Consider the following 22,425-nt stretch of genomic DNA (forward strand, 5'->3'; position numbering starts at 1 on the left):
GTGCCTGGGATGCAAAATCTGCCTCATCCTCCTGGCCCAGTGTCCTCTATTGCTTTCCGTCATGAAGCTGGTTTGTCATTTTCTTTCATTTATCTTCAGGTTAAACGTTTTTCCCTCAGAATTCCATCACTATGTTGTATTTTACTCCTATACAGAAAACAAGTGAGGCCAGTCTAACTTCTCCCTTTATTTGTAATCTTCTTTTCTTTTCCTGGATATTTGTAGTATTTTAAATTTTATTCCTGACCTTTAAAACCCACCATGCTATTTCCAGGTGTGGCCCTGACTTCAGGAGTTTTACACGGAATCAGTATTTAGTACCCTTTGAGTATGTTACCTTAGGCATTTATTTAGTTTAAAAAGTTTTCTTATTACCCTTAATAATTGTTTCTGCTTTGACATTCTGTTTTCTCTTTCGATTTCCCATTATTCAAAGATTGCATCCTCTGGATCTAATGTATCATTTTTCATCTCTTTAATCTGTCCCAATTATTCTGGTTTTGCTAAAAGGAACAAGAAAAATTTATATTTATGAACCACAGACATTTTAGGTTTGGAGATTCAGTAGCCTGGAGAAAGGCGGGACAGTACTGTGGACAATCTCAGCAGTGAGCTTACATTCCAGACCACTTTGTCTCTGTGTTTTCTGTAGCCACTCATGCCCATACTAAGGCATGACATTCTTAAGCGCCTTTCTCTAGTACCTCCCTTCCTGACTGGTGGGTTTGCCAAGGACAAGGACAAGCCCCTTCATGTCAGTTTTAGGCTACATTTGGGTCATCTTCTCTTTCTCCTGGCAGCCCCCACTGATCAAATACATTGACTCACAGAACGAAGACAGCCTCCAAGTGGTTTTGAGCCCAACATCCCACAGGCCTGCCCTTGCCTCTTATCTCACCCTCCGAGTTGGAGAGCATGTGCAGATTATTCTAGGATCTCTCAATTTAATTCCTAGGCACACTGCTCTTGTCTACAGAGGCTGCAGGCTATTCCCAGTGTGTCTCCCTAAACTGTCTCCCTGCACTGTTTCTAGCTGAATGCCTTGACTTTTTTGATATGTAGACGACACCCTTCTCTAGTGTGTACGATAGGCAAGGCAGTCTTTACAGATGTTTCCCCATGTGTGGGGGAAGTCCTAGGTGTCCAATACAATGCTTTCTCCCTCTACATATTAATGCTTCATGGAATCTCTTCTATCTGGTTGGATATACAAGATGGAATCTACTGATTTCTCTTGGCCCATAGACTGACTGAGTGAATGAATGGATGAATGCTGAGTAGATGTTAACCAGGTGAAGACTGAGAGAAGACTTTTTAAGCAGAAGTAACAGCATTTACACAGAATCTGAGGATAGAAAGAGCTATTTCCAGGAAACTGAAAGAAAGCCCCTGTGCCTAGAGTGTGGTGGATAAGGGAGTGAGGGTGTGTTGGTCAATTTTATATATCAACTTGGCTGGACCATAGTGTGAAGCTATGTGGTCAGACATTATTCTGGATGTTTCTGTGAGGGTGTTTTTGGATGAGATCAACATTTAAATTGGTGGACCACCATCAAGTAAAGCAGAATGCCTGCAAAATGTGGGTGGGCCTTGTCCAATCAGTTGTTGGCCTGAACAGAACAAAAAGACTGGCCTCTCCCTGAGCAAGAGAGAATTCTGCAGCATACAGCCTTTGGAATTGAACGGCAACACTGACCTCTTCCTGGGTATCCAGCCAGTCAGCCTTTGGCCTTGAACTGTTCTTCTCTGGGTCTCCAGCCTGCCAGCCCACCCTGCAGATTCTGCACTTGCCAGCCTCCCTAATTATGTGAACCAATTCCTTAAAATAAATATAGATGTATACCTAATATGAATATATATGTATATGAATCCTATTGATTCTTTTTCTCTGGAGAATCTTGACTAATACAGAGGGGAAATATGGGTACTCAGGATGAATCATTTATATCCTTTTCAAAGAGTAAGGATAAATGACATGATCTGATTTACATTTTTAAAAGGTCATCTGGCTGCAGCAGAATGATCAGATTCAAGATATATTTTGGCAATGGATTGGATGCACAGAATAAGGGAGACTTCAAGGTTTCTAGCTCATGCAACTAAGTGAATAATATTGTCATTTACAAATTACATGGCAGCTGGGGGAGAAAGAGGTGGGGCATTGGGGATCATGAGTTCAGTAGTTCAGTTTGGAACATGTTAGTTGTGAGATACCCATGAGGATGTCAGAAAGGTAGTTGGTCTGGAGCTAAGAGGTACAGTAAGGGTTTGAAATATACTCAGTACCTGCCAGACCCAGAAATATATATGCTACTTTGCTTTTGAAGCTGTTGATGAAAGTCTTGCAGAAAGTTCACAGAAGGTCTTCGAGTACAAGTGAGAGATTCAAAGATAAAATCTAGAAAAAAGGTTGTATCAGTGGTTCCCAAACTTTTGGATATCACAGACCAGTAAAATCTAAGACAGACTAACAAGTAGTTGGGAAATTAATAACAAATTGCTGACTGAGAACATTAAAAAGAAAAAAAAAACTTTGTCATCACAATATCATAAAAGAAATATACCCCCCCCAAAATATTAAAATAAAAAAATACATATCTCTATATTAAGTAGTTCATTTTAAAAGGCATAAATTTAGCTTGGTGAAAAAAAATCACGTTATCCTTATTTTTATTGTTTCTCTGTGAATCTCATAGCAGTACAATGGACTGTAAGCCTCAGATGATCATTTGCTATTTCAGCATCTCGAGAAAAGACAGGCAAAGGCTGATGTATTCGTTAGGGCCCTCATATAATCTCCATGCAGCCGCTGCAACCCTGTGGCCCATCTCTTTTTGTCCTGGGCCCTCTGCTGCCATCTGGCTCTGCTGAGAGCTCTTCGTGCCCTGGGCATAACCCCAGCTCAGGACGCAGAGGATTTTCCTCACTTCTCTGCAGGCCAGCTGGATCGGTGAGAAAGCTCAGGCTCCCATCCCTACGGTGCTGAGTCTTAGCAGTGTCAGAGCAAAGAAACCCCCCAGGACCATCTCACCAGCTTCTTGGGTTTTGTTCACCTTCTCTGAGAGATGTGCATCCACTCCGAGGTGTGGAACTGAACGCAAGTCAGTCTGCTCATTTGGTCAACATTTCCTGGGTGCCTCTACAGGCCTGGTGCAGTGCTAGAGATATAAGACGCGGCTCTCCTTCCTGCAGGGGCTCAAAGGACAGAGGGATGTGGCTGGACAGAGCCAGCCCTTCTGTCAGCCTGACAGCAGAACACAGAATTGCCTAATCAGATAGTAGGAAGAGGCTGGAGTGCCAGATTAATGTTTAAAAGGCAAGTTCATGAACTGCCCACCAAGCTCATGCCTGGTGATGTACTGTTGCCCACCAAGACCCCTACACTGGGGCATCTCTGTGGGTGCTGAGTGAGGCAGTGGGGATGGAGGGCCACTCACGTGCCGGCTTGTGTCTGTGTCTATTGCACAGCCTCATGACTGGTTCGAAGTTAACAAAAATGAAAGCAACTTAAATCCTAGTTGTCATCCTTTCCCGTCTTTGATCCCAGACCTGCTGTTTATTGCCTGGTCCAATTTGTTTGGAGTCACAAGGGCTGTCAAGAATGACTTGCACATGGAAAAAAGGTGGAATAAAGGTGAGCTGCCAGCCACCGTGGAGGCCCGTTGCTGGCCCATGGCCTTCAGTGGCAGCTGGGCCCTGTGCCCTGAATGCATGTGGGCATTTTGGGAGGGGATAGAGGTAGAAGACCTATTGCCACAACCAGGTCCCTCTCTTAGGCTGGCACTAATTGAGCCATCACCAAATGGAACCAAAACACATATAAATTTGAAGGAAGTTTGGAAGGGAGAACAGCTGTCCACGTGGGGACAGAGGCCTGAGACCAGGTGCTAGCAGTAGTAACCCTGGCTCCTTTCTGAGCATTGTCACAGCTGTTCTCAGATATCCCAAGGGTCACCCTCTACTTTGTTCCATGCAAAGGTTCCCCGGGAGGTTGGTGACCCCTCCTGTCAGAGGATTAGTGTCACATCTAGGCTTGCACCTGGCAGCTAAGGCAGACATGACAACTATTCCCTAACACTGGAACCCTGACAGTCTAGCCAGCTAGCGAGGAGCCTGCATTCCAGCGTAGGTGCCGTCACAGTCTGGTGTGGAGCTTGTCAATCGTGAACAGAGCCCTGGCTTTGGGGTCCCAGCCCTTCACTAGTGCGACAAGCACAAAGGGTGGCCATAGCAAGGCAATATAAACTGCATCAGATTAAGGAAACGAAAACGTCTAAAGCTAAGGAGAGTGGCCCCTCTTCCCTGGGGACAGGGGTGGGAAGCTCCTGTGCAAAATGAGCCTGTGCTAAAGAACTCTGGACCTGCAGTTGTCCCCTGGAAGTGGGTGGCCAATGATAGTGTGAATTGAGTGCCTCACTCTCGGGTCCCAAAAGCCCTAGGACTGAGGAGGCAGCGGCACTACACATGCCTCCTCTGGTCCAGGGTGGCCTGGGTGCTGGCGTGGCTCCACCCCGAGAGCAGAGAGGCTGAGTCTGGGGTCTGAGCTCTACCTGTAGGGCTTCTCACAGCTGGGAGATGCACCTTCTGTGTCACTCCAGGTGCGCCTCGCTTGTGATGAACGAGGCACCAGGGAGCAGCATCTGCTTACTCAACTGTCCCTTTATTCTAAATGTCCTTTGCACTTTTGCTGGTCTTCAAACCTGGGCTGGAGTTTTCAGGTCTGGTCGGGGAAACAGAGACCTAAAGCAGGACACTACTGAGCATGGTGAGAGCAGGGTTCGAGGCTCACATGTGATTTTATGGAAGCAGGCACTACAGGTGACCTCCACTCCAGCCTGCAGTGGGGCGCTCAAAGGCTCTCCACTCCTACGCTGCATCATAAAGAGGGGAGAGAAGTTACACAAGAGAAGGTTGGTGGGGAGGAATGCTTAGAATAAAGACATTCCAGGCAGAAGGGACCATGTGAGTGAGCGTATGGAGTTCAGTGAACTACTGGCTAGGTTGTGCAATCTTTATTTCCAAAGTCAGTAAATGCATCCCAAGACTCTGAGGTAGTGTTTCCAAAGAGAATCGTCTATTAATGAGCTCAGTCATTCAACAACCATTATTGGATGCCCAGAGTGCACAAGGCAAACGGCATGGCAAGATTAATAAGACTTGTTCTCTGTCCTCCGAGAACTCAGTTTAGCAAATATTGTTTATAAAGAGACAGGTACATCCTAGCAGAGGTCAGAACAAAATGTTACGGGAACATGAAGAGTGTGTGATTACCCGTGATTAAGCCGGTCAAGAAGACTTCACAGGGGAAGAGATTTTAAAATTATTAAATAGAACAAGAATGGGTCATTTGTTTAACTGGAAAAGTATTGCCAAGATGTTTAAATATGTCCATGACTATTTTAGTTTGCCCTATTTGTAGGAATGCTTCAAATGATGAGATGCTTACTAATTAGATGTTAATTAATGAAGTGAAAATAGTGCAGGAAGAGATGCAGATTTATTTTAGAATGGCATGGTAGGATTGAGCTCTTTCCTAAAATCAAGTTATGCAAATAAGGCTAACTTCATTTATAATTGTAAGAGAATTTATAATTTTAAGGAGGGAATGTTATTTAAATATGTTAAGTATATTCTACCAGATAGTGAATATTTATAATGCCAACTAATTTTCTATTTAAGATGATGTATATTTAACATCATGCATTTCCAGTACTTTTTTTGAAATAATTTTCTCCTCAATATAAACGCTTTTCCTCCCTTGTGCATAAATATGGTGCATTTGCCATAGAACAGTTTCTCAAACTTCATGGACCTGCCTCTGCTTTTATTGTCTAGCCTTGCTTTTATTGTCTAGCCTTGCTTTTATTGTCTAGCCTTGCTTTTATTGTCTAGCCTTGCTTTTAAAAAGACAATTTTATTGAGTTATAATGTACACACCTGCAAAAATCTTAAGTGCACTGTTCAATTAATTTTTACAAATGTGTGTATTCATACAACTACCATTCTGATGACAAGTGAGTCCCCCTGGGGGGAAAAAAAAGTAAGACATTTCCAGAACCTTAGAAGTCTCTCTCATGCCGTCTCTCGATTAATACCCAGCCCTGTGGAAATGACTGCTGTTCTAATTTCTATCACTGTCAATTAGCTTTGCTTATTTTTTAACTTTACATAAATGGAATCAAATGGGACATATTCTTTTCATCCTGGCTGTTACTCCTCAGTGTTATGTCTCTGGGACTGAACCACGTCACATGTCTTTTTCACTAATGTGTTATATTAGCTTCTACTTATGAATATACCAAAACTTATTTCTATTGATGTACAGATTTCCAGTTTGGAGCTATTACGAATAAATCTTATATATGAATTTGGTGGAGATAAACACTCATTTCTCTAGGGTAAATAGGAATGGAATTGCTAGGTCATAGGCTAGGCTTTTGGGGAGCCTTATAGACACTGCAGAACAGTTTTTCAAAGTGGAACAATTTAACTTATGCCAGCAGGGTATGAGGGACTTGGTGTTGTCAGTCTTTCTCATTTTAGCCATTTTGGAGCATGTATGATATATCTCCTTGTAGTTTTAATTTGCAGTTCCCTGATGACTGACTACGTTGCAAATGTTTTCATATGCTTATTGACCATTTGGATATCCTCTCGTGCAGAACTTGTTTAAATCTTTTGTCCATTTTTAAAAGTTGGGTTGTCATTTTCTTATTGCACTGTAGGATTTTTATTTCAAACTTGAGTCCTTTGACAGATATATGTATCATAAGTATCTTTTCCTGGCTTTCAGTGTGCCTTTTTACTCTTAATGCCGTCTTTTTGTTGTTGAAAATAAGTTCTTAACTTTAATGAAGTTCAAATTTATCAGTCTTTTCTCTTGTGGTTAGTGCATTCTGTGTCCTTTTAAATAATTTTTTTTTTTTGCCTCCCCAAGGGAAACATTATCGTGAAATAAAAACAAAAGTTTTAACATTTGTCACAGAACCCTTAACCCTCCACAAGTACATGTTTAGATTTCCACTTTGAGAGCTGTTGCTTTCGTGCATTGTTACAGAACACCCTGCAGATGGATAAATAACTCCCCCCACAAACAACAACAAAACACCAACATGAGAGGATTGCATTTTAAACCCAGTTGGCAAGGAGATTTAACTTTAGAGGAAGAGGTACTCAGAAATATTTTATATTAAATAAATATGCTATATAAGTATATATTAAATGAATATATATGCTCTACAGTGTTTGAGAAATTTTGAAAAAGTTCTGAACAAAAGAGTGAGAGATGAGAAATCAGTTCACTTGAAAGCTTTGAAGTTTCCTTTCCCTGCTATGCCAGTTAGGACCACTGATGTCTTCCCTTGACCTACTTTTCATTACCAGCCCAACAGCACACACGCATGCACGTGCGCGCGCACACACACACACACACACACACAAAGAGACAATACTAGTCTCAAGGAAAGAACACACACAACTGAAATATTAATAGCTTCAGAAATTTGCTGTAACTCGACAGACCACAAATATAACAGATGGTTGATAATAACTGCATTATAGTTGCATTTGTCTTTAACGGTTAATTTCATGCTTGTTTTTTAAAATCGGAAAATACGTGGAGAGTCATTATTCCCAAGAAAGGAATATGTTTATATTTCATATTTCTCATTAATCAGATTATCATACAATTACACATATGTATATACATAAGACATATTTCAAATAAGTAGGCATATTAACACACTATTGTTTAAACATAATTTTTCTTATTTTTAAGTCTCTGAGAAGGTTATAAACCTCAGAGTCTTTGGTAGTAGCATGCCTTTATTCAGTAACACCCCCAAATTCCAATTTGTCTTTCTATATGTATTCTCTATATGTTTTTCTATATGTACTCCATAATTATATACAAAACGTTTCTCTCTCCAGGAAAGTTCTAACTAGAAATAAAGAGACATACTAAGAGTTTATATGCCTCACTAGAGTCAGAGAAAATCAATGAAATAGTTGACACTGTATTTAAAACTTGGCTGAGGACCTTCCTTCAATTCCCAGACTAAAATAACTCACAATACTAAGACCCTGTATTTTTTGAGTGTGGTCTACTCCCAATTTTCCATGATTATTATGGAAAAACCCTCACTGTAAGAATATTAAGTATTTTTCTTTTTCTTCATATGTTCATTCATTTTCTTTTCTTTCCTTTTTTTTTTTTTAGAGGCATACAACATTTATTTTTAATTTCATGTAGGTGGGGGCTCCACAGAGAAAAAGAAAGAAAACTCAAAGGAGTAGTTAGACCTAGGGGCTTATATACTATTTTAACAAAGGGTGATAAATTGTGGAAAGGTGGCTAGAAAAAAGAAAAGGGTGGTTGGGGCTCCTATGAATGGTGAATTGTGAGACAGTAACTAGGAAATATACAGTAGATAAGAATTGTTTAGTTAAGCAAACCCAAGTCCTCTCCAGTTGTAAGAATAAAGAATAGTATTCACTTCCTGGAGTGGGACAGAGGGATAATTTTACAAGTAAAATTTTATTTTCTGCTTTTAGGCAGAAAGGGGAGGGCAGAAAATTCTTGCTGAGTCTGCTGCTTCTGAATATCTTCAGCTCAAGATGAATACCTTATGCCAAAGCAGCATATTTTGGTGTGGCATGTCCTGATTACTTTCAGTGGACATGTATCATTATACATTTCTCAAAACCCATAGAAATATAGAACACAGTGAGTGAACTATAAAGTAAACTATGGATATAGTTTATAATAATGTATCAATATTATTTCATCAATTGTAAAAAATGTACCACACCAATGCAAATTGTAAATAATAGGGGAAATTGTGGAGGGGGATGGAGGGATGGGGTGGGGTGGGTGTATGAAACTCTGTAATATCTGTTCAATTATTTTGCAAATCTAAAACTGTATTTTTTAAAAAATTTTAGAAATGAGGGACTGGCTGGGCAGCTCAGTTGGTTAGAGCATGGTGTTATAATACCAAGATCAAGGGTTCGGATCCCCTTACTGGCCAGCCATCAAAATAAAAAAAAAAAAAAAACGGGGAGAGGAAAGAGGTGAATATATGATATTTATCAAAACAAAAAGAATTCTAAAAAATCAAAACACACACATGAAATGGCAAAAAAGGCTGTGGGAGTAGAGCATAGTAGCAATTATTACAGTTCACAGTAAGTGTTCACACTGTGGGCAGCTCTAAGCTAATATATTTTTTTAATTTTTCTATTTTACTTATTAATTTATTTATTAATATTATTTTTTTTACATGCTAAGATGTCGTGGAGCAGTTGTGGGGAAGGGAGATGGGCAGGGGGAGGGAAATAGGGTAGGAGAAGGAGGAAGGAGGGAGGTGTGGTTGAGGCCCATGGCATGACCCTCATTCCAGCAGGGGAGACCGGGGGCTTCCAGCAGCGGCTCAGTTATTGCTGGGCTTGATGCAAATGTTAGGGGGTGCAGACAAGGTCCTCAGCGCCCCACTGCCCTGGCTCAGGAGCCCGGGGTGCTTCCTGCGGTGGCTCAGTGGCCATTGCTGGGCTGGTTGCTGCTGTCGGGGAGGTGTGGCTGAGGCCCTTGGCCCCCCATTTCCCTGGCTAGGGAGCCCAGGGCACTTCCTGCGGTGGCTCAGTGATCATCACTGGGCTGGTTGTGGATGTCGAAGGGTGCATGGCTGAGGCCTGTGGCACACACTTCATTCTAGCAGGGAAGACCAGGGGGCTTCCAGTGGTGGCTCAGTGATCATCGCTGGGCTGGTTGCAGATGTTGGATGGGCATGGCTGAGGCCCACAGTGCTCCTCATCACCCTGGCTTAGAAGCACAGGGGGCTTCTGGTCCTTGTGGTTTTATGGGTGTTCTTTAGTGGTGTTAGACCTTTACTGGTTAGTATCAAACTTTATCTCTGATCTATGGGTATTTTGTTTTTACTTTCAGTTCTGTGTTGGATTATTTGCTATTCCCACCACTTAAACTCTGCACTGGAACTAATTTATTGTCCTTTGCTTACTTCTAAAATGGGGGAAATTCCTGTGGGGACCAGTACTTGAGCTCTGTGGTTGAGCTAAATTGCTGTTTTGCTGCTGATTCTCTGGAGAAGGATTTTTGTGCAGCTCAGGTTTTAATTGTTGACCTTATAAGTACTTCCAGGTCTTGTGAGGTCTGGTGCACCTGGGTTGTGTGGAAACTCTGGTCTGGGCCTAAGTCTTTTCAGCAAACTGCACTCCCCCCTGCAGATTTGTATTCCTGACCTATCTCCACTGAGTGGTCCTGTGCTGATTGAGGGGCAGATCAGCTGTCCATGCTGTGCCCCAGTGTTCCCCTGGTGGCCTGTCTCTCCCAGCACTGCACTCCAAACAGTTCCCATGGAATGGGCCATGCGCAGTCCCTTGTGATGACACCCTGGCCTCTGAGTGGCTCTTTTTTTCAGTTGTCTGTGTCCCCTCACTCCTATGTGGGCCCATGGGAACCCTGATTAGGGTCCTGATGGCCTGGGGACCACCAAGACCCTCTTCTCCCCTGCCACCTCCAAGCAACTTCCTCCGAAGGGCACAGCTGCAGCTCTTGCCAGCTCTTGCTCCGTGTGCTCACCACGGCCAGCCTTGAAGTGACTGGTTCTTGAAATGGTCAGAGCAGTCCTTTCTTTCTCTCACGTGGCTTCTCCTGCCTTCATGAACTTCGTAGGTCTCTCCTCCTCTTCCGCTGGGCTCTAGTGGCCCCAGCGTGGCAGTCATCACTTTGTAGTAGTTGTAAATTGGTTGCTTTGTGGGAGAGAGTGATGCTGGAGACCGTCTGTTCCACCTCTGGCTCGGAAGCCCTCATTCATTCTCTAATGCCTTGTGTATGACTATTTTTGTTCATGTGTGAACAATAAATGCAGCAAAGGATTACACATGCTTTGAAAGGAGATATGGGAGCAGTGCCCTGCAGATAAAGAAGGTCACTTCCATGTGGAGCAGAGAGGAATTCAGGAAGTTTACAGAGCCGTAAAACCAGTTTTGAAAGAGCAGCCTCAGTACTGGCCTATATCTGCTCTTCCTCCACTTTCTGCTACTGTCCTTTTCACTGTTGTTTTATTGTCCAAAATGTTTGCTTGGATGTGTTGTCACTAGCACAACCCAACCAGTCTACGCTAGTTTCTCTCTCAGCTGTGATGATGTGGAGGTGAAAGACAGTAACCTGTAAGACTCCTTTAGTCTCAGCCTAGCAGAATCCATGTCTGCCCCTGGGCTCGGTGTCAACAGATCACTGGTAAATAAGTAAGCCCTTACGAGATGTCTGAGGGTGGCTGTTGCAAGATCTCAGATCAGACATGTAACTTACTTTCATAGGAAAGCTCTGGAAGCCTGACTTAGGTGACAAAAGTATAAAAAATGCAGTCGTCTTTGGTTTAGTTTTAATATCCTAATTAAGGTTGGATTTTCAGTTTTCTATTCTGTGTTAGACTGTTCCCTCCTGTTCTCAGTACATTTCATTCTGTTCTGCGGGGAGCAGGACTGACGTTCAAATAGCAAGAAGCGTAATGCTGCCACATTTCTGACGATCAGATCTCATAGGGGCTTTCGTGCAGTGACTAGCACGGACGTGAGAGGGAGTCCAGGTGGGTCGATCTTCCTCAACTCACAAGAACACTCTGGTTTCCACGGAGGACTGGGGAGATCTCCACCGTGTTCTGTTCTGTTAGACTTTTTCTGGAACTTAACAACTAATTTTTTTGTTGTTGTTGTTGTTGTTTTTTCGTGACCGGCACTCAGCCAGTGAGTGCACTGGTCAGTCCTATATAGGATCCGAACCCGCGGCGGGAGCGTCACCGCGCTGCCAGCGCAGCACTCTACCGAGTGCGCCACGGGCTCGGCCCTAACAACTAATTTTGAATAACATCCTCACCAGAGAAATTCTGACAGCTAATGTGAACCTATTTACAAAAGAGAAATGAAGAAATGAAAGAATGGTTGTGTGAACAATCTGAGCCCAAGAAACTATGCATTGTTCGTCAGCACAAAACTCGTTAACGATTGCTAGCATAATGTGCGAGACTTGTCAATCCTGCCAAGTTATTTTTGTTTTTAATTCTTTCCCGGAGGGTTATGTTCATTTCTTTTTCACATTGTAGGAGACACATTTCCTACTTCAAGATTATTTCTCAGTAGTTTTAAATGTGAAAGACATTTTTATTAAGTGGGAAAGAATTGAGAAATTTTTAAATGCTTGAATCTCTCAATCGGTGAGAAGGAAAAATGAAGGGAGAGAGAGAATGTGGGGCTGTTATCTTGAAAGATGTAGGGATAAGGTACAGAGGGGAAAAGAGACATTTTCAAGAAAACTACAGTGATGACAATTCTTTCTCCAAAATGTGTCAAAAAAGCACAGATCTTCTTCTGGTCCAGTATTGCTTAGATTTGGGGTAGTAAGCTATTAGAAGCAATAGTACTTGAAATCCCTGACCATGAGGGCATATAGGCTCCTGTGGAAACTTTACAGCTTTGTTATAATTACTTTCTTCAAAATGTGTCTTTACCAACTGTATTAGTCCGTTTCTGTTGATTGTAACAAAATACCCAGAACTGGGTGACTTATAAAGAAAATGAATTTATTGCTTACAGTTTCAGAAGCTGGGAAGTCCAAAGTCCAGGGAACACTTACCTGGTGAGAGCTTTGGTGGTGGCAACAGTGACGTCAGAGTATTACATTGCGAAAACGGTGGAGCAGAGAAAGCGACAGACGCTTCCTGCTCCCCTTTTAAAGCCCTCAGAACCACGCCCCTGACCACCATTTTTAATCCATTCACTGCTACATGGCCCTACAATCCAATCACCTTTTCAAGGCTCCACCTTTCCATTACCATAATAGAACTTCCCACCCTCTTTACACTGTCAGAATAGGGACTAAGTTTTGGGGGGACATTCAACCCAAGGCACCAACTATAAGTCTATTGCCCTAACTTCTGGTGTTGTCTTTTTAAGAACTCCTAATTAAATTTCAGTTCTGTAGACATTGTTACCAGCAGATATCCTGATGCTTCAACAGACAATTACAGTCAAGATTCAGGTGCTCAGTGTGGGTAGAAAAGGTTAGGACACCCTTAACTGAACTTCTTATTTTGGTGTGCAACTCCTGACATTTGTTCAGATTCACTAGGTCTCTAAGGATGTTTCAGAGGCATGAGGAATAATATATGTAACGGTACATAGGTGAGGTAGAAAGCCACCTATTCGTGAACCAAAAGCTCAAAAAGTTCCCTTTTTAAAAAAAAAAAATCTTTTGTATTGTTTGGACTTTTCTTCTTTGTCAGAGCTGATGTTCTTGCCTTGTGGTCATGATCTCCTCTGGACAGCCTCTACTTTCGTTGACTGCTCTGTTTCCTCTATTAGCTTTGTTTCCGCAGTTGTGAGCTCTTCTGTGCTTGGTGCCGCTCTTTCATGGTACTGATTTTTCCAAAATATTTGGTGATTTTTAGTTGTGTTTTTGATATTTATATTCGCTTCATGGCGATGGGGATGGGGTGTGAGAGGAAGGAAAAAACTTGCCCCTGGGTGGATGACTGTTGGAGCTGATTGGTACATGTGGGATTTACCAAACTCTTCTCTCTACTTTAAAAATTTGATAATATTTGTTCTAATGTTTTCATTGTTATTTATGACCATCTGTCTTGGTGTAGGTGTTTTTTATGCCATCTGTCTTGGTGGAAGTGGAACTTGCTATTTTCAATAAGAGAAAAGTATTCTACTTGCAAATGAGCATGGTTTGGTGATATGCATTGGAGTGAATGGTAAAGGCAGTGAGAATTAATGAATGAAACCATGGCTTCTCCTCATAAATCAAAATACTATCTTGACCTCTTTCTCACCACTTCTTCCTAGCAAGATGTTTTCCTGATTACCTGTTTCCAGTTGCCGCTATTTGTTCCCTCAAGAACTTTAAAAGCCTCATTATGGATAGAACCTAAAATAATAGTATTATGGATTGAATTGTGTCCCCCCCAAAAGTTTAATGTGTTGCAAGCTTGGTCCCCACTGTGACAGTGGTAAGAGGGTGGGAAATCCTATTATGATAATTGAAAGGTGGGGCATTGAAGGGGTGATTGGATTGTAGGACCCTGCAGTAGTGAATGGATTAAAAATGATGGTCAGGGGCGTGGTTCTGAGGGCTTTAAAAGGAGACCACGTGAGGGTCTCTCTCTCTCTCTGTTCCTGCCTGTCCCAAAATATGTTACCCTGCATCACCACCTGAGAAGGCACTCACCAGATGTGTTCCCTAGACTTTGGACTTCCCAGCTTCTGAAACTGGAAGCAATAAGTTTTGTTTTCTTATAAATTATCCAGTTCCATATATTCATTATAAGCAACATAAACGGACTAATACAAATAGCTTTAAAACCAACGCCATTGCCTGGTTCAAACTGCTATTTTGTCTGAGCAAGTTGGATGTTGCCGTATAACACTCAAGGTAGCGTTGAGGGTGCTGGTCTTACGTTAGGATTGTTTCCTATAATACCTCTTTGAAATATACTGTTTGTTATACGAGGTACTTTTTAAAAATGACACCAGAGGCCACCCAGATTAGTCACAACTGAATCTGGGAATAAAGTGAGGGAGGGTGCTTGGGGACCCAGTTGTTTTTATGAGCAGCTCAGGGCTGAGCATTGTCTACTATTTCATTTTTCCATTTATAATTAATGTAAACCAAATTCTATTGTTAATGATTTTCAAATTCAAATTCTGTGTCTAGACTTACAGCAGTGATCGTAAACTTTCTCTCTCTGCATCAGACTTTCTGGGAGTGCTCCTTGTTAAAATGGAGATCCCCAGGGCCACACCAACAGCAACTCTGATTATGTGTGACTGGTGTTGGGACAGAGGTCTCCTTTAATAAAAGAGTGCTCCAAATAGTCTTTTAAAAACCGAATTTTGTGAACCATTGAGCTGGTAATTTCTTCCCTGTCTCTGTTAGTGAAACACCAATTTGGTTGACACTTAAAATGTGGGACAGCCACCCTTTCATTTAATATGGAGCTCCAAAAGGGACTTCTGCAAGGGACCAGTTGACCTAGAACCTTGAAAGCCAAGGTAAAGTTTGGATTTTATTCCAACTGTGAAAAAGATGTTTTTATAGGTTTATAGGTAAGAGGATAATGTGATCTGATTCAGGCCTTTTCTAAAACCCTATACATAATTCTTTTTGTAAGTTTGTGCTCTTTGTTGTAAAGAAGACCCTCAAACTGTATGTGTTTTAGACACCCAAAATCTTGGATCTGCCCTGGTGATACGTATGTAAAGGGCCTAAATGCGAGTCTGGCACACGTGAGGTCCTTAGTAAATGAAGGTTTTCCCTCTGTGTCTGTCCCTTCCTCTTGAACGTAGTATTTCACCATGTCCATTTATACCTCCAGCTCAGTGACTGCCACCAAGGGACACTTTTACGTAGTAACTGAATAACAGAAATCAAGGCAGGAAGAGAACTGACTCATGGGTGTTTTTCCTTCTCATACCATTAGAAGTACCAAGTAAACAGGCTTCTCATGTATTTTAAATCTAGAAAATGCAAAAAGTCTTCTATTAATGGATAGCAGAGCCTCCTTGACTCTGTCATTGAAATCACGACTGTTTTTTAATGGACAGAATAAGAAATGGTAGATATAGGTATAGCACATATCATATACAAAAATACACAAGTTTTAGGCATTTTGCAAACATCAGTCAATATTCCTGGATTCCAATTATTGCTCTAATTTAAAACTCTAAAAATTACCCTCTCTTTATAGCATATTTACAGAAATGCCATGATCACTATCATGGTGGAAATACAAAATTAGCTTTAGAGTTTTTTAAAAGAAGCTTCCTTTCACCTGGACTTCTGAGATCTTCAGCCTTTCCTACCTTTTATTTATTTATTTATTCATTCATTCATTCATTTATTAAATTTTTAATGAATCAAAATTGATTATACATATTTTGGGGGTTCAACACTGAGATATGTTGATCAAATCAATATGACTAGCATGCATATTGTTGCAAATCATAATTGTTATTTATGCCCCTTGTCCAATCTCTCCCCATCCCCCCTCCTCCCTTTAATTACCCTAGATTTCTTCTCTCCTTCTGAAAGAGTAATGGTTACTCTGTTGATTTGTTGCCTAGATGATCTGCCAATGCTGAGAGGTGTGATTAGTTCTCCCGACATTATCATAGAGCAGATGCTTCTTCTGTCACTCTAAAATGGGCTTTGTGGAGAGAGACATCCTCTTCTTTTCTTTATCTCTGCTGATGACTCTCCTTGTGTCAATGCACTCCAGTGGCTGGTAGATCATCTGCATGGTGGTTGTGGCGTCTAGCAGCTTTCGTGGCAACCATGGTGATTGTAGTGGCTGTGGTGGGCCACCCACACGGAGGTGATGTTTTTAGCATGCTCCTTGGCACTGGTGGTGTGCCTGGTTGTGGGAAATGTCTGGTCCCCAGCTCCATAACTCAGGTCCTCAGGCAGGCCCCAAGATGCTGGTGTGGTGTGCCAGGTTGTGTGAGGGAGGTCAGGTCCCCTTCTCCCTGCCTCAGGTCCCCAGTTGAGCCCCAAGGCACTGGTGCAGTGTGCCTGATTGTGGGAGGGGTTCCGGTACCTGGCTCCATGCCTCAGGTCCCCGGGGTAGGGGGTAGAGGTGCTGGTGGTGTGCCTGGTTGTGGAAGGAGGTCCAGTCCCCAGCTGCATGCCCTGGGCCCCCAGGAGGGGCCCTGAGGCACTGGCAGTGTGCCTGGTTGTGGAAGGGGGGGGTCCAGTCCCCTTCCCCATGACTTGGGTCCCCGAGTGGGCCCTGAGTTGCTGGTGTGGCATGCCTGGTTGTGGGAGGGGGGTCCAGTCCCCTTCTCCATGACTTGGGTCCCCAAGTGGGCCCTGAAGTGCTGGTGTGGTGTGCCTGGTTGTAGGAAGGGGGTCCGGTCCCCTTCTCTATGCCCCTGGTCACTGGGCAGGCCCCGAGGCACTGGCATGGTGTGCCTGGCTGTGGGAAGGGGGTCCAGTCCCATTCTCCATGACTTGGGTCCCCAAGTGGGCCTTGAGGTGCTGGTGTGGAGTGCCTGGATGTGGGAGTGGGGTCTGGTCCCCGGATCCATGCCTCATGTCCCCTGGTGGGCCCCAAGGCACTAGTGGTGTGCCTGGGCCGGGACTAATTTTTTGTCCTTTGCTTACTTCTAAAATGCGGGAACTTCCTGTGGGAACTAGTACTTGAGCTCTGTGGTTTAGCTAAATTGCTGCTTTGCTGCCATTTCCCTAGGGAAGGCTTTTTGTGCAGCTCAGGGTTTAACGGTTGACCTTACAGTTACTTCCAGCTCTCCAGAGATCCGGTGCACCTGAGTTGTGTAGAAACTCTGATCTAGGTCTGAGTTTTTTCATCAACTGCACCCCATGCAATTCTGCATTCCCGACCAGTTTCCTCTGAGTGGTCCTGCACTGATTGGGGAGTGGATCGGCTGTCCTTGCTGTGCCCCTGTGTTCTCCTGGGGGCCCGTCTCCCCAATCGCCCATGCTCCACACACCTCCCATGGGACAGGCCCTGCACTGATCCCTTGAGATAACTCACCGGCCTCTGAATAGCTCCCCTTTTTCAGTTGTTCTGGCTTCTCACTGCTGCGTGGGTCCATGGGAACCCTATTAGTGGTCTTGCTGGCCTGGGGGCCACAAAGGCTCTCTTCTCCCCTGCCGCTTCCAAGTAACTCCATCTGAAGGGCACAGCTGCGGCTTCTGCTGGCTCCTGCTCCATGTGCTCAGCAGCTCCAGCCTTAAAGCAGCTGTGGCACAAAACAATCAGAGCGGTTTTTTCTTTCGCTCCTCGTGGTTTCTCCTACCTTCATGAACTCCATAGGTCTTTCCTCCTCTTCCCCTGAGCTCCAGCAGCCCCAGCTTGGCTGATGTTACATTTTTATAGTTGCAAATTGGTTGATTTGTGAGAGAGAGTGATGCTGGGGACCGTCTATTCTGCTATTTTGACCAGAACTCACTTTCCTACCTTTCTGAGTACTCCTTCTTAATTTCCTTTGTAGGCTCCTATTATTCTTTTTCCCCTTAAACCCTGACATTTTCCAGGTTTATGTCCAAGGTTTCTTTCCTTCTTTTTATGTTTTTCCTGGAAAATCTCAGCCACTTCCCTGGCTTCACCTGCCTCCAGTTTCCCCAGATCTCTACCTTGAGCCCCAGCCCCTTTGTGGATTTCATGATGTTATCATCGAGCACTCCTGGAAGTCTTGAGGAGGTTTATGAATCATGTTCAAGAATCATCTGGCTCAAGATCTTGGGGAAGGAGTGCTGTGTTCTGGTGATGGGGCCTCTGATGAAGCTGATGGTACAGAAAGAAAAGCCTGCAGAGCTAAAAAGGTACACAAACAAACTGTCTAATGGTGAAACAGTACAATGGTGGGTAATATGAGGGGTCTTCAAAAAGTCCATGGAAAGATTTGTATTATCTTTTAATTCTATTTTTCCATGAATGTTTGATGTACCCACATAATTCCCAGTTAGTTTCTGTAATTGGGATAAAATTAAAATGAATTGATTATTTCTATTGTCACTAATTCAGTTGACTACACCCCATTAATCCGAATTAGAGTGGTTTTTACTTCTAGTCTTTCCCTTCAAAATGAATTTCTTACAAATTATTTTTTTAAACTTGAAAGACCTGTGAAAAATAAGCTAAAGACATTGTGTGCCATCATTAAAATGATACAGATACTTCCAATTAAAAGATAACACTTCCATTGGAAAAACTATAGCAGAATGGTATTCAAGACTTTTTTTTTTCTTATTAAATTCAGGTCATTGAAAAAAGTCTAATGAAGAATATTTTCTGTAATGAATAGTATTTTTATTTGATTATTAGTTCAATTGGTTTTCATCCATTTTAACGTTGGTTCTGGCAACCTCAGATATATTTAGATATTGACAATCCTGACAACATATGGAAAAAGCTAATTTCAGATGAATTATAATTAGTTATAAAGGATCTTTTTCCCTATCTCCCTATAAGATTTATCACCATCACATTCCCACATTTCTAGTGTTCTCTAATTCCTTCCATAATCATAACCCTTATCTCCATTAGGCAAGGAAAAGAATCACAATTTATGTATCTTCCCTGGGAGATGAAATTCTCCAACGTAATCAGCCACCTGCCCTTGTTTTGCTGTCTGTCTCCCTGTTAAAGCCCCTTCAGTGTAACAAGAGTTTGGTACCAACAGTGCCTCATAATACTTCAGTGCATAAACTCTGGAATCCAAGAATGTGAGTTCAAAACTACCCCACTTATTATATGAATGACCTTGAACAAGATACTTAACACATTTGAACAATGTTTCCTCATCTTAAAAATGAGAATGGGACTTCCAGTCAAGATGGCAGAATAGATGGTCCCCAGCATCACTCTCTCCCACAAATCAACTAATTTACAACTATTAAAAAGCAACAACAGCCAAGCTGGGGCCACTAGAGCTGAGGGGAAGAGGAGGAAAGACCTACGGAGTGCATGAAGGTGGGAGAAGCCATGATGAGAGAAAGAAAAAAATGCTCTGACCATTTTGAGCCCCAGCCACTTCCAAGCTGGAGCTGCTGAGCACATGGAGCAGGAGCTGGCAAAAGCCACAGCTGTGCCCTTCAGATGAAGTTGCTTGGAGGCAGCAAGGGAGAAGAGGGCCTTGGTGGTGCCCAGGCCAGCAAGACCACTAATAGGGTTCCCATGAACCCACATAGGCCAAGGAGCCACAGACAACTGAAAAAGAGGAGCCACTCAGAGGCCGGTGAGTCATTGCAAGAGACCAGAGCACAGCCCGTCCCATGGGAAGTGTTTGGAGCACGGGTGGTGGGGGAGACAGGCCCAGTGGGGGAACTCTGACGCACAGCAAGGACAGCTGATCTGCCCCCCAATCAGCGCAGGACCACTCAGAGGAGACTGGTCAGGAATATAGAATTGCATGGGGTGCAGTTTGATGAAAAGACTCAGGCCCAGATCAGACTTTCTACACAACCCAGGGGCAGCAGATTTCACCAAACCTGGAAGTACCTATAAAGTCAACCACTAAAATTGTTGCTGCACAAAAAGCCTTTCCCAGGGAATCAGCAGCAAAGCAGCAGTTTAGCTCAACAACACAGCTCAAGTACTGGTCCCCACAGCAAGTTCCACAACTTTAGAAGTAAGTAAAGGACAACAAATTAGTTCCACAGCAGAGTTTAAGAGGTCGGGACAGCATATAATCCAACACAGAACTGAAGGAAAAAATAGAGTACCCACTGGGGCCTGCCCGGAGTCCTGAGGTATGGATCTTGGAGCCACCAGCAACTAGGTAAGGAGCATGCCAAAAACATCACCTCCATGTGGGTGGCCCATGACAGCCACCACAATAACCACGGCTGCCCCAAAAGTGGCTAATCTCCAGAACCACCGTGTAGATGGCCCACCAGTCACTGGAGTGCATTGACACAAGGAGAGTCACCAGCAGAGACCAAAGAAAAGAAGAGGATGTCTCTCTCCACAAAGCCCATTCCAGAGTGACAGAAGAAGCATCCGCTCTACAATAATATTGGGGAACCTGAACACACCTCTCAGCATTGGACAGATCATCTAGGCAACAAATCAACAGAGGAACCATTCCTCTTTCAGGAGAGAAGAAATCTAGAGTTATCAATGGTGGGAGTGGGGGAGAAGGGGATGGGGAGAGATTGGATAAAGGACATAATAAGTACAATTTGTAACAATACATATGCAAGTAATATTGATTTGATCAACATATGTCAATGTTGAACCCCAAAAATATGTATAATCAATTATGATTCCAAAAAAAATTGTTGTAAATGAGAATGATCACATACGTTTGTGAGAATTCAGTGAAATAATATGTGTATAGTATTGGTAATGAACGAGTCCTGTGGATGTGGGTCTGAGTACTCGCCACTATAGGATTGCCAATCACACCCACCAGAAAGAACTTAAAGGAAAGGCTTTTTATTTCAGAATACACTGACCGGGAGGCAGAGGGTAAAGTCCCAGCTGCTTCCCTGATCGGCTGAGGGCTGAAGTTAATACAGGTAAATGTATCAGGGAGACCAGATGTCTTCAAGTGTAATGGACAGCTGCTTCCTGCTTTGAGAGATGTATGCTTTCAAAACAATCTTAGCTAATCATTAAGGGCGAGCCATAAAGGGAAAATGAAGTTAGTTCTATAGTGTATACACAAGTGTGGGGGGTTTCTCCATGCACAGTATCAAGCGCAAAGCCTGATACATGTAAGTCTGAAATAAATGGTAGTCGTTATGGTATCGTTATTTGGCCACAAGGAAACCGGTGGTCGTTATTGCTGTTAATTGCAACAACTATACCAAATACCCTCTCTCCAACATACAACTTTGGATAACTTCCAGACAATTCTTGAGTGCCTATTATGTTTCAGGTATTGGGCTAAGCACTGAGGATGCAGGAGTCAGCAAGCAGGTGGAGCCTGGATGGAAGACTACTGCTTCCAACTTCGATGGAGTAACTGGTGCCAAAATAGCCCTAGCACTGCAGACAACTGGAAGCCTAGTCGAAATATGTGAACTAGCTGTTTGCAGACACTGGGCAATAGGCAATGCAGGACTGTGGTACCTGAGAGAAGGGAAACAAAGTGACCGCAATGATTGCCCAGTTTTCCACCTCAAAGCATTTTCTGGACTGTGATGCAGAGAAGGATGACCAAGTAGAGATTGTCAGTCCTGCTGAGCTGAAGAGACAGAGGTCAGACAAAGCTGTGGCAGCTGGAATTTGCAGGCAGAGTACTAGAGAAGAGAGAGGTACACAGAGAAAGAGCTCCAAGAACTTGAAGATGGATCTTCCTAAGTCTTCAGCTGAATACTAAGCTGCACGTGCAAAGGCGAGACTCTGTAAACTGAGCAAAAGAAACTATCAGAGAAAGAGCAATAAGTAGGGAGTTAAAAGCTGAACAAACAGCAGAGCTTACGCAGGGCTGAGAGATATTTGAGTTCTAGCCAGCCAGAATGGAGATACCTTGTTGAATAACTGAGCATTCAAAAGAGATCCCAGAAAGGTCACATCTTAGAAGTAAGAATAAACTAATCCTAAATTAAGGCTATTCTATACCCACCCTAAGAAAGCTTAAAAATAAGCCTCAAAAGGATCAAATTGATCCTCAGTAAATTATCTACCTAACAATAGAATGCTCAATACTTTTTATTTCTCTCTGTCTTTATTGTGCAACTGGCCAGTACAGGGATCTGAACCTTTGACCTTGGTGTTATTAGCACCACACACCAGCAAACTGAGCTAACCAGCAGCCCTCAATACTCTTTAAAGGAATAATTCACCATGTCCAACATCCAGTAACTATTTGAAGAAAATGCAAAATATAATCCATATCCATCAGAAAAAAAGTCAATCAGTAGAAATAGATCCC

The sequence above is a fragment of the Cynocephalus volans genome, chromosome 13 (genome assembly GCF_027409185.1).
Source record: "Cynocephalus volans isolate mCynVol1 chromosome 13, mCynVol1.pri, whole genome shotgun sequence".
Lineage (NCBI taxonomy): Eukaryota > Metazoa > Chordata > Mammalia > Dermoptera > Cynocephalidae > Cynocephalus > Cynocephalus volans.